Raw genomic sequence first — 12,198 nt, forward strand, 5'->3', positions numbered from 1 at the left:
CCGCCCGTCCTTCCTTGCTTCCCCCCTCTCCCCGGCTCCGCCGCCGCTCCCCCCGCCCGGTGCCCAATAATGCGCTCCTCACACATGGAGTCGCGGCGTCACGGGCGGAGCATGCGCGGGGCAGGGCGGCGGGGGCGGCCCGTGCCGCGGCGGGGGCGGGGGCGGGCGGAGGACACCGGGAGAGCCCCGGGAGCGGGTGGCAGTGCCGGTGTGGCTGCCCAAGGGTGGCGGTGCCGGTGCCGGTCCCGCACGCCCTCCCTGTATCTCCCACCCCCCACACACACCACACACCCCCCCCGGGCGCGCGCGGGGGGCGCAGGTTTGTGCCGCGGGGCGCCATTGGCCGCGGGGGTCGCGCACGGATGTCACGAGGGCGCCGATTGGCTGCGGGGCGGCCGGCGGCGCGCGCCGTGGGGGCGCGCGGGCCCCGCCGGGGGCCACGTGGAGCGGCGGCGGAGCCGGGACCGGGAGCGGGGTCGGACCGGGAGGGGTTGGAGCCGTCCGAGGGGAGGGGGACACACCGGGGGAGGGTCGGACCGGGAGGGGTTGGATCTGTCCGAGGGGAGCGGGACACACCGGGGGAGTCGGGCGGGGAGGGGTTGGATCCGTCCGAGAGGAGCGGGACACACCGGGGGGATCGGGCGGGGAGGGGTTGGATCCATCCGAGAGGCAGGACACACCGGGGTCGGTCGGACCGGGAGGGGTTGGCACCGTCCGGCCCGCGGGCAGCGACCGACGGAGCGGGTTAACGGCGCCCGGGCCGCGGCCCTGCCGGTACCGGTATCGGGGAAGACCCCGCGGAGCCGCTCCAAGCGCGGCGGGCTCGGCACAGACTCGACCCAACCTTCCGGGGGAAGACGCTCCCCCCGCCCCAGCCAAGAGCGAACCAGCGGTTTCCCGGCGCGGCGGAGCGGCCTCAAAACCCCTTAAAACCCCTCTTAAAATCCCATTTAGAATCCTTCCCCCCCCAAAAGCAGGTGCCGACCCCCGGGACGGGAGGGATTCCCGGCCGCATTCCCGGCTCCCAACCGTGGGGAGGGAAGGGCGTTCTGGGAGCGGCGCTGCCTCTCCCCTCGTGCCCCTTCACAGGGAAGCTTTAGGAGGGTTTGCCCGATCTTAAGTCCAGAATATAAATTATTTTAGGCCGAGTCAACGGCAGAAGGAATTCTGAGCTGTATTACTACTACTACTGCTACTACTGTTATTATTATTGTTGCTGATCCCTTTATCACGTGCAGATCTCTGGAGTGGTTTTCCAAACTAACTCCCATTTTCCTCCTCACCCTCCCATTCCTTTGGTCTCTTGCTGTCACCAGCTGTAAACTGCCCAAGGGGGGGGATATAGAAATAACCTTTACAAGGTTCCAAAAGACCCCCAAGTTCGAGGATTTCTTTGCCAGAGCCCCTGTTTTCCCCAGTCTTGGAACGGGTTTAGGTTTGGGATGGGAGCTCTTGGCTCCCAAATCACCACCCTGATGACAAGAACTTCACTAAGCCTAGTGACACCCCCTCTCCCTCCCAGGGCACCTTTAATCTGAATATCCTCCTTTTTGGGGCTCTGCACCTTCCAAGTCACCCCCACTGTGCTACCCCTCTATAAAACAGGCAGGGTTCTGTTATTCACACCAGTGGATCTCAGTCTAAATTAAAGATATTTGAATTAAAACCCAGTTGTTGTGAATTTGAGGGGCTGCTTCTGTCAGCAGGCAGCAACCTTGTTGTGACTCGGGGGGGTGATGCAGAAAGTCACAAAATCCCAGGATCGCTGAGGCTGGAAAGGCCCTCTGAGGTCACAGAGTCCACCCCGTGCCCAGAGCACTGAGTGCCACCCCCAGGGGTTCCTTGGGCACCTCCAGGGATGGAAAAGCAACACCTGGGCCTGGATTAAAGCTGCTCAATTAAGCCCAGGGAAGAGGGAAGGCTGGAATTCTCCAGGGGAAGGTGGCATCCCTGGGGTGTGTCACCACGGTGACAGTTCCAGGAGGGCATTCCCTCGAGCCCTGTGGGTGGTTCCCTCCTCCCCACTGCCTTTGTTTGGATCAATCTTTGTATGGATCCAGCCCACAGAGTGCCCTCGGTGCTCACTTGGGCCTGGTTTTCCCCTCAGGAATGTGGCACAAGGCCAGGAAACCCCAAAAACGTTCATTCTGTGACCAGGGTTGATGTTCTGGAGCCCCCACTCTCCGGTAAAGCCAAACATCTCATCACCAGTTTTCCCGGAGCCACAAAGTCCAGCTATGAAGATGTTCTTCCAAACGCCAAGTCCATAAATAATATGGATCAAATCCATCTTTCCTGCACGTTTTAATCCCCTAAACACCCCCAACACAACGCCCAGCACGACATGGGTTCGGCGACAGCGGCGGCGGGAGCAGGATTTGGGATTGGGATGTGAGGAAAAAAAAAGGCCCTGAAAATTCAGGAAAAAATTGAAGGAGGAAGGAGAGAGGAGATGAAGCCTCCCCTTGATGCACATCCCAGCCTGGGTCAGGCAGGAGAGCAAGAAGCGAAGCTGGAGCCAGGTCTGGTGGCCTTGGTCACCCTCCTGCGGCCACAGGAGCCGGGGAAGCTGCCAGGGCTGGGGTGATGAACAGGACAAACGAGTTCCTGAGCCCCAGGGAGGGTTTGGCAGAGGCAGGGACGCAGCTCCCGGCTGGTTTGATGGTCCAGAGTGCCGAGGAAGGGGGAGCTGGGACACCTCCAGAAGCTGCTCCAGGGGCACTCCCAGAGCTCCCCTCGCTGCAGAGAACAGCAAAGCTCCTTCCCCAGGAGGGATTTCCCCATGGAAAGGGTGCTCAGGCACTGGCAGGGGCTGCCCAGGCAGGTTTGGAGTCCCCAGCCCTGGAGGTGGCCAAGGAAGGATGGAGGTGGCACTCAGTGCTCCAGGCTGGGGGACAAGGTGGGGATGGGGCACAGGGGGGATGGTCCTGGAGGGCTTTTCCAACCTCAGCAATCCTGGGATTCTGAGATCTTTCACACTGCTGGGGAGAAGCTTGGGATGAACCGACCACATCCTTCAACAGTTCAAGGAGAGAAGGGGAAACCCCTCGGAATAGCATTTTAAGATGGCTTGTGCCAGGGATGACAGGAATTCCACAGGCTCCACACCAAGGGATGCGGGACTGGGTTAAGTGCCAGAACCCCATGAGCTGAAAGTGAGGGGAAATGGCCCAAAAGAGAAATGAATCCTCCCGGGGGAGGGATGGAAGAGGAGGAGGTTCCAGGTGGAGCAGGGAGGCAGCAGGAGCTGCCCTGGGGGTGCCATCCCCTGGCCCTGCCTGCCCTCCTGGTGGCCGGGAGAGGATTTATTGGGAGCTTTGCCGCGGTTCCAGGAGCGCCTCATGGCCTATCGATCGTGCTGGAGGTGGGAGGGAGCAAAGTCCCCCCAGCAGGGCTGGTCCTGAGGGATCTGCCAGAGCCCATCTCAGCACCAGGGCTCAGATCCCTCCAGGCTCGTGATCCCGGCCCGGGACACACTTGTTGTGCTGGCAAACAGTGAGTCAGAGCCAGGGAGCCATTCCTGGAGGGAATGGCTGTAAACAAGCACCTCTGTCACGTGGTTCATCAGGACCTGACCCTGATTAAAGAGAGAATTAACCAGTTGGACAAACCCCCTCCCCCTCTGCCCCAGAGTTCGTGCACGGTTTGGTTCTGTGAGGTTGGACTGGCCCTGGGAGGGCTGAGCTCACAGCTCTGATCACACACACACAGCCCCTGCTCTCCCTGCTGACTGCCCAGATTCAGGGATGTTCCCAAGAATCCTTCCCCATCTGAAAAATACTTAAATTATCCTTAAATTATACTTCCTCCATCACGGGGCGTTTTGGTCTTTCCTGCCTCCAAATTATCAGGGACAAGGTGGGGAAAATATAAACATGAGCTCACCAACTGAGAGCTTTTTGCCACTTGTGGAAGAGAAGTGACCCAAAGCTCTGTTTGGGTTCACCCCGTTTTCTAGAAAAAGAGGAGCAGTTTGGGCTGAAAGGCTTCGTTTCTCAGCATTAAAGCAGACCCAGAAGTCTTACAGTGTTGGTGATGTCACAATTAAAACTCTGCTCTGTCCCCCTGGCACAGGGAGGGTGTCCCTGCTCAGGGATTCCAGGAATTGCACCAAAGATTTGGATTTGAGAGGCCAGATTGTGCTGCTGGGCCGAGCCCAAATTCTGGAATTTTTTTTTTTTTTTCCAGGTTTCCCAACTGAAAGGCTTTTCCTGCAGGATTTGTGTTTATCTCCAGAGGGCCCTGGGAGTGGCAGGAGGTCCTCACTGACTCGGGGTTGTCACTGCTAATTAGCCACCGTTATTAATCAGCTCTGACCAACCCCCAGTGGCCAGACTGGGCCCAGGAAGGCTCAGCTCAGGCCGGGTTTGCTCCCACAGATCCAAACCCCGGGGTCCAGGGGGAGCTGGGAATGCCTTCCACAGGGAAGGGGGTTCAGAGCTGCAGCCTGGGGGGCTCCACCCGGATGGCACAGCTGGGTGTGAGCCATTCCAGGGGTTCATCCCCCAGGGAGAGGAGTGTGGCACAGGCAGGGCTCTGCCCCCTGGTTTGACAGGCAAATCCTGGCTAAAGATCCTTAAGGACGAGGGAACCGAGGGATAAAGAGCCCAGGGAGCAGAACCTGCACTAATTACACGTCCTGCCTGTGGGAAACCTTCTTGCTCCAGCTGAGATGAGAACGGTGCAAGATCCTCCAAAACCCCTGCCAGGTCTTACTCTGGATTTCTGTAGATATTGAGGTGATTGTTCCCGCTGCTCCAACCCCCCCTGTGCCCAAACACCGAGGATGGTTGTCAGGTTGTCATTTGGAACTGAATTAGCTTTTTTTTCTTAACCAGAAAGCAAAGCCCTTCTTACCCCAGAGAGTGGGGCTGAGGTGGGGGATGGACAAAGGCACCAAGCAGGGGGTTAAATTTCAGCCTGTGCTTAATCTCAGCAGACTGATAATCTCCAGGACCAACATCAAGGTCCTGGAGGGAGGGAGGGAGCCTTGGGAGGGAGGGTTTCCAAAGGAATCAAATGCAGGAATCTCCAGGGGAGAAGAAACGAACTCGGCACAGTTCTGGTTTAAAAGGGACTCCAGCAAAAAGGCAGATATAAAGAGCAAAAAGCAGGAACTCGGAGCAAAACCCACAGGGAATGAAATAAGAACTCTCAGGATCCCTTCAAAACTGAGGGTTTTCCTCAGGGCTGTGGAAGGAATGAACACCCAGCTGTCCCTGGCTTTTCCAGGGATGGGGATCAGAAGTTGTGTTGCATCCCAGGCTGACCCCGTTCACCACATCACCTCCCCCAGGATAACTCAGGGGATTGGGATCTGTGCCCTGTCCAGGCCCAGCCAGGACCTGGACTGGGATCTGTGTCCTGTCCTGCCCCTCTCCAGCAGCTCCTTCAAACTTTTACAGGAGGGGAGAAGTTGGGCAGCTCCCCACGAGCCCACCAGGCAAGGCTGAATCCCTGAAGGCCACGGATTCCTCAGGGATGAATTCTCCAGGCCCTGGAATTCCCAAGGGCCTGGCTGGGCACTCGGAAGGTGCCAGCAGAGCTCTGAGGTTCCACTGAGGCACCGAAGGTTTGGGAAGGCACAGCCGGCTTTTCCTGATCCCAATGACCCCAGTTGTTGGTGGTGTTTTGGAAACCTGTTTTCCTGAGGATTATGAGACTCTCTGCCCTGTTTGCCAGAGGCCTTTATGAACACTGTTCCTTCTGGTAATCAGATGTTTACTACCAGCACATAAAAATTAAGGTCTTTTCCCTTAATCCCCTGCTAATTCCAACTCCGGGCCCCTGAAGTTGCCTCTCTTCCCCCAACACTCCATACTAGGTCATTCCATAACCTGCTTTCCTGCTCAAAAGCCAGGCTCAGAAATCAGATTCATTTCTAAATTTAGGATGGATGGGATCACTCATTGCTGGGGGTGAATTTTTTTTTTTTCTTCCCCCTCCCCAGCAGATTTCAAGGGACAAAAAGAATTCCTAAAGCAGCTGCTGCTCCTTGCTTGGAGCTCAGGGGAGTCCTGAGCTGTGCCAACGGGGAAACTTTGGGAAGCTCTTTTCCAACCTGAAATCCACCCTAGACAATGAATCCAAATATTCCTTCTGGGAAAAAAGTGGGGGGGAAGACCCTCCCAAGGGATGGAAGAATCCCAGGGATGCCACTCAAAGCTGAAGCACCTGTTGTGTTCCTGGGAAGAGGAGGAGGAGGCTGGTCCTTCATCCCTGCCCATGGAACTGAGGATCCCATGGATTTGTGAGGGATCACTGGAGTTGTTTAATAAGTGCAGGGAAAGGACAGCCCAGCCCTTATCATCCCTGGGGGTTTGACATCCTTGGCATTGTATCCCAAGAGGAAGGAAGTTCCTCACTTCCCCAGCTATTCCAGTCGTATAAACCCACTGCGGAGGGGAGGCCGCACTGGGATCCAAAGGGATCCCGCTCTGGGGACACTTTCCTAGAGATCCAAAGTATAAACCCTGGTCACTTATCAGTTATTAGGTGGGAAAAATGCTGAAATTCGACAGCTGGGATAAAATCTCCGTGCCTTTGGCCCTGATGCCAAGAGTGTTCCCTGAGGTGAAGCCTTCGGACCCGAGGGACCCGCTGACAGCACGTCCCTGTCCTCAGGGATTTGTGCTTCCCATGGATTCTCCCTCCCAACCAGCACTAACTCACTGTGCCAGTCCAGAGCCCCAGCTCGTTAAAAGCAGTAAAGAAGCTGATGAAGGAGATTCTGCACCAATTGCAAGTCCTGCCTGTGGAAGATGCTCTTTTTCCAGGGGTGTGATTTACGTGGAGATGGGGACAAGACGCTCCAAAACACTGCCAGGGCTTTGGGTTCCTCTAAATATTCAGGGATTCCCTCCCTGACTTCAGGTGAGAAGTCAAGGAGGGGCAGCCACGCAGGGCACCCTGTCCTGCCCTCCACGCTGAATTTTAAGCTTTCTTTTCTCCTCTCCTCTGGCTGAGGCAGCGGGACGGGTTTGGCCAAGATGGTTTTCTCTTCTTGGGTGAAAATGTTTGTTCCCCTGCTCTGGAGGGAACCTGTGCAGGAAACCAACCGAACAGGTAGGACTGCTGGGCTCTGCAGGCACCCCCAGCCCACCTGCACCTGAGCTGGGGCAGCTCCAACGCCCTCAGCTTTCCCACCAGGAGCACCAACCACCCTGGAAAGGCTCCTTCCACTCCAGTCCCTGCCCACCCTCACAGGGAGGAATTCCCAGAGCAGCTGTGGCTGCCCCTGGATCCCTGGAAGGGTCTGAGGCCAGGTTGGAGCTGCCTGGTCTATGGGAGGTGTCCCTGCTCATGGAATAGGATGAGCCTTGAGGTCCCTTCCAGCCCAAACCACCCTGGGGTTCTGGGAATAAACCTCCAGGCTCCCTGCTGAATTCCCAACGTGCCTCTGGCGAGCTGGGACAGCACACTTTGTTCTCCAGAGCCTGCTGGGGCTCCCCGGATCGAGGCTGGAAGGGTTGGGGTGGAAAGGGACGGATCCCCCTCGGCCCTTCCCGAGGTCACACCCAAAACTGCCAAACCCCCTGGATTTGGGGGATTTTGGGGAGCTTTAAGGAAGTTTAACCCTCCAGTTCTGCCTCTCCCAGTGGAACCAGGACCATTAACTCTGGATAGAACTAATCCACAGGCAGCTCCCAGAGGCAAAGCCAGGGTGCTTCTGGGTACCTTTTGAACCCTAATTTTGTTATCTGCAGTCCCCGGCTCGTTGCTTACAGACAAGTTCCGTCCTGCAGGACCCTCTGGAATCGCTCCTGGCAGCAGGAATGAAGGTGTTTCAAGGGAAGCCAAGTGGGAAAGAGGGAACAGCCTGGAGCACTTTGCCTGCTCTGGGTACTGCCCCTCAGTGCTCAGACAGTGGCATTTAGGCACCAGTGGCACAAAAAAAAAGGAAAAAAAGGGGGAATTTCAGCTCCATCTGTGTGAGAACATCAGCTGATTTTCCCTCTGGAAGATTCAGGCACTGTTTGGACAGGGCTGGACTCAGGCTCAGGGAAGATGTGCCATTAAACTCTTGGGAAAGCCTGGAGAAAGGAGTTTTCTGTACCACTGAGACGAGAAAAAAGCGCCAAATCTACAGCTTGAAAGACAACTGTCCACTAAAAATACAAGTTTTCTCTGGAAAAACTTTGTGCTTGGAAGAGCAACGAAAAATACTGAAGCATTTCACACATTTTCTTGGCATTTGCTGGTGCTTTGTACTCTGCGAGTTCAAATAAATACTTCTACCACTGATTTCTAAGGGTTTTTTTCAGAGTTTAAGTTCTTCCTCAAGTTGAAGCAAGAAGAAAAACTTTTTCTGAAGTCAGAGCAAAAAAAAAGAAAGAAGAGAAGCTTTTCTCTTCCCTCACACTTATTTTCCCGTCTGGAACTTGCTCCTAAGCGAAAATTTGTGCAGTCAAGTTTCTTCTCAGCACTCAAATTACCAATATTTTACCTCCAGCAACAGCCAGAGTTCACGCACAGCCTCCCTCAAACCTGACTTTCCACCGACCCCCAGCACGAAAACGGGGAGAAAAGCGGGAAAGACAGAGAGAAAGAGGCAGAAAATTAATAATTAATTGGATTTCTCTGAAGCCCTCTAGACACGGTGAGTGAAACCCAGCGGAGCTGGGGGTGAGCAGAAGGTGGCAGACCACAGACAGGATATAACTTTATTTTCAATAGAGCTTGTCTTACGTACAAACTAAACCCACCCCCCCCCTCCCACCCCAGAGAGAAAACTGCCAGGAAATGAGAAATAAGAACCCCCCCTAAAAAAAAGAACCTTGCTCGGGGGGCGAAGGGAAAATAGGGTTAAAATTGAGGGGGGGGAGAACGAGTCCCCCCCGCACCCGGAGCTGCCAGGGCTGGCACCACCCCACCCCCAGCTCAGGCCCGGCTTAGTCCAGCCCACTTCGACCCGGGTTTGTCCCTGCCCACGTGTCCGTCCTGCCTTCCCAGGACCACCCCGGCCAAGCCAGACCCCCCGGGATCTGGGACTGGGCAGCCCCTCCGTTTTCCCAGCTTTTCCAGCGGATCCCTGGTTTCTGGGGCAGCATCCCCCCCAATTCCCCCTCGGGTTATCCCACGGACCGCTGGGTTTTGGGGGTGGGACCCCCGAGTTTCTCTGCAGACCCTCCGGTTAACTGCGGCCCCTCAGGTTTTTTTCCAGCAGGTTGTCCCACAGAGCCCCGGATTTTGGGGCAGATCCCCCCGGTTTTGCTCGAGACACTCAGGTTTCCACTCAGTTTTTGGCGCAGCCCCCCCGGGTTTCCCCGCAGACAGTTTTGGGACAGACAGAACCCACACACCACCCCCCCCCGGTTTTCCTGCAGACCCTCAGGTTTCATTCAGACCCTCGAGTTTTGGGACAGACCCCTGGGCTTTGAGGAAGACCTCTGGATTTTGGCACAGCTCCTCGGGGTTTCCCTGCAGACCCTCGGGTCTTGGGACCCTCAGTTTTTGGGACAGAGCCCTGGATTTCGGGGAAGACCCCCAAGTTTTCCTACAGACCCTCAGGTTTTGGGGAAGACCCTCGGGTTTCCCTGTGGACCCTCAGATTTTCCAGTGGACCCTCAGGTCTTCCTGCAGACCCTCGGCTTTTTGGGACAGAGCCCTGGATTTCGGGGCAGACCCCCAAGTTTCCCAGCAGACCCTCAGGTTTCGGGGCAGACCCTCGGGTTTATCGCAAACCCTCGGGTTTCCCTGTGGACCCTCAGGTTTTCCAGCGGACCCTCGGGTCTCCCCGCGGACCCTCAGGATTTCCAGCATCTTTCCCTCATCTTTCGAGACAAGAGCCCTGGATGTTGGGGCAGACCCCCCCAAGTTTCCCTGCAGAGCCCGGGGTTTATCGCGAACCCCCAGGTCCTCCCTGCGGACCCTCACCCTTCGGGGCAGCCCCTTGGGGGTTCGCCGCAAAAAACCCTCAGGTTTTCCCGCGGACCCCCCCCGCCCCCAAGCCCCCTCAAGCTCCAGTTGCGGGACGAACCCCTGGGATTCACCGCAAAGCCAAACCCAAGCCCTTCCCATCCCTCCACAGCCGGCTGCCAAAAGTTTTCCTCCCGCTCCGCCGGCGCTGCCCGCTCCGGGCAGGGGACCCCGGCCGTGCCCCCAGGCGCGGTGGCCCCGGGCCGTGTCCCAGGTGGCCCCGGTGGTGGCCCGGCCCGTCCCCTCCCCGCTCCCCTCCCCCGCCCTCCCGAGGCTGTGGCACCAATAATCCGCCTTTGCTGACATGCTCTGGTAGCTGTGCCTATCAGGCAACTCCCAGGATGCACTCCCGCTCCTCCCTGGCACCCCCTCACCCCTGCCCACCCTCCCCTCCTACTTCCTAGCCCTTTTCTCTTTCATTTTTTTTAAATTTTTTTTTATGGGATTTTTTTTTTTTTTTTTACGCTCCCCCTCCCCTCCTCCGGTCCGTTCCACCCACCTTCCACCGAGCCCCCTCCCTGCCCCGCTCTGTCCCTGTCCCTCACCCCAATATCCCCCACACCCTTTACTCGTCCCTCAGGGTTTCCCCCTCGCCATGTCCCCCACTCCCCTCACAGCGGTGCCGCCCCCTCCTTGTGCCCCCCCGCTCTGCCCCTTCCCCTCAGCCGCTCGCCCCCGGGCTGAGAGGGTGTGTGCAGGTGTCCCCCTGTCCCCGCTCCCCAGGGGTGTCCGGGGAGTGGGGGCGCAGGTGTCACTCACTGTCCGGAGCCCCCTCGGAGCCGCCTCCTCCTCCTCCTCAGCGGGGCCCGGCCCGGACTGGGGCCGTGGGGAGGAGGCGGCTCCCTCAGGTGGCCACTGACAGGAGGGGGGCGGAGAGCTGCGCGCAGGGGACCCGCCCCCCCTCACCTCCGCCCCCCCGTTCCCCCCTTCTCTCACCCCCTCACCCTCCGACCCCCTCCCTTCCTCCCCCTCCCCTCCCTCATAACCCCCACACCGTGAACCCCGAACCCCCGTTGCCAGGCAGATTTGGGACACCCTCGCGCCCGGCCACGCCCCCCTGCCATTGGCCACGCCCCCCCGCCGGGCCTGGGGCGCTGCGCTGGGTTTTTTTTTTAATCTTTAAACTCGTGAGTGACCGGTAAACCGCCCAATCAGAACGGGGCTTGCCCGCGCCGCGGCCAATCAGCGCGCGGAGTCCGCACTCGCCCCGCCCCCGTAGTAAGAGAAAAAAAAGAGGCGTGGCCTCTTTTGATTGACGCGCTGTGAGCTCCGCCCCTCGCGGAGGGGAAAGAGGCGCGGCCTCTTTGATTGACGGGCGGTTTGCCCAATGAGCGCCGCGCCGCGGGCAGCTGCGGCCAATCGGAGCGCGGCCCGAGGGGAGGGGGCGTGCCCGGAGAGGCCGGGCCGGGAGCGGCTCCGCCCGCCGGGTCCCCCCGGGTTCGGGAGCGGCTCCTCCCGGGGCCGGGCCGGGAACGGCTCCTCCCGGGGCCGGCTGAGGTGATGGCGCTGCCCGCGGGGAGGGGCCGCGGCCGCCCTTATCCGCCCGCGCAGGCCGCGCTGGGGCCGCAGATAGGGGTGGGGGGGGGAAGGGGAGCGGCGGCGGCGGCGGGAGGAAGCGGCGCGGGGGTGGGATGGGATGGGACGGGATGGGACGGGATGGAGGCGGGGGGGATGCGGCGGGCTCGGGACTCGCAGCAGCTCCAGGGAGGGTCCGGGGGTGAGGAGGGGGCAGCTCCGGGTCCCGCCGGTGCCGGCGTCGCAGCTCCAGCCGGTGCCGGTGCCGGTCCCGCAGCAGCTCCGGGTGCCGGTGCCGGGGCAGGTCGCGGCTCGTCCCCCCGGTACCGGTTCGGTGACTCAGCCCCGATGTGGGTCAGGGTTCCCCGGCCCTTCCCCCGCCCCGGCCGCGCCTCCCCCGGGATGTTCCCGCAGGGATCTTTAACCCTTGGGCTGCGGGGACGGACCCGGCGGGAGCCGAACCCACCCGGCCGAGCCCGCGCGGAGCCGGGAACAAAGGAATTAATAAATGAATTTTCATCGGGAGACTCCCTGAACAGTTGGATTAATAAAAAAAAAAAAAAAAAAAGAGTGTGCTGAGCCGCTCCCCCCCCGCCCGGCTGTGCCACAGCCGTCGGGATTTGGTATCCAGCGTTTCCAGACACCTGGAAGGGAGGTTGTGCTTAGGAGGGAAAGAAATAAATCCTATAATCGTCAGCGAGCACAAGGAGAGAACGTTTCCCGTTTTGCCAAGGCAGGGGAGGCACCAAATCGAGACTTTTGGCA

This window comes from Myiozetetes cayanensis, unplaced genomic scaffold (genome assembly GCF_022539395.1).
Source record: "Myiozetetes cayanensis isolate MyiCay16 unplaced genomic scaffold, myiCay2020 scf26, whole genome shotgun sequence".
Lineage (NCBI taxonomy): Eukaryota > Metazoa > Chordata > Aves > Passeriformes > Tyrannidae > Myiozetetes > Myiozetetes cayanensis.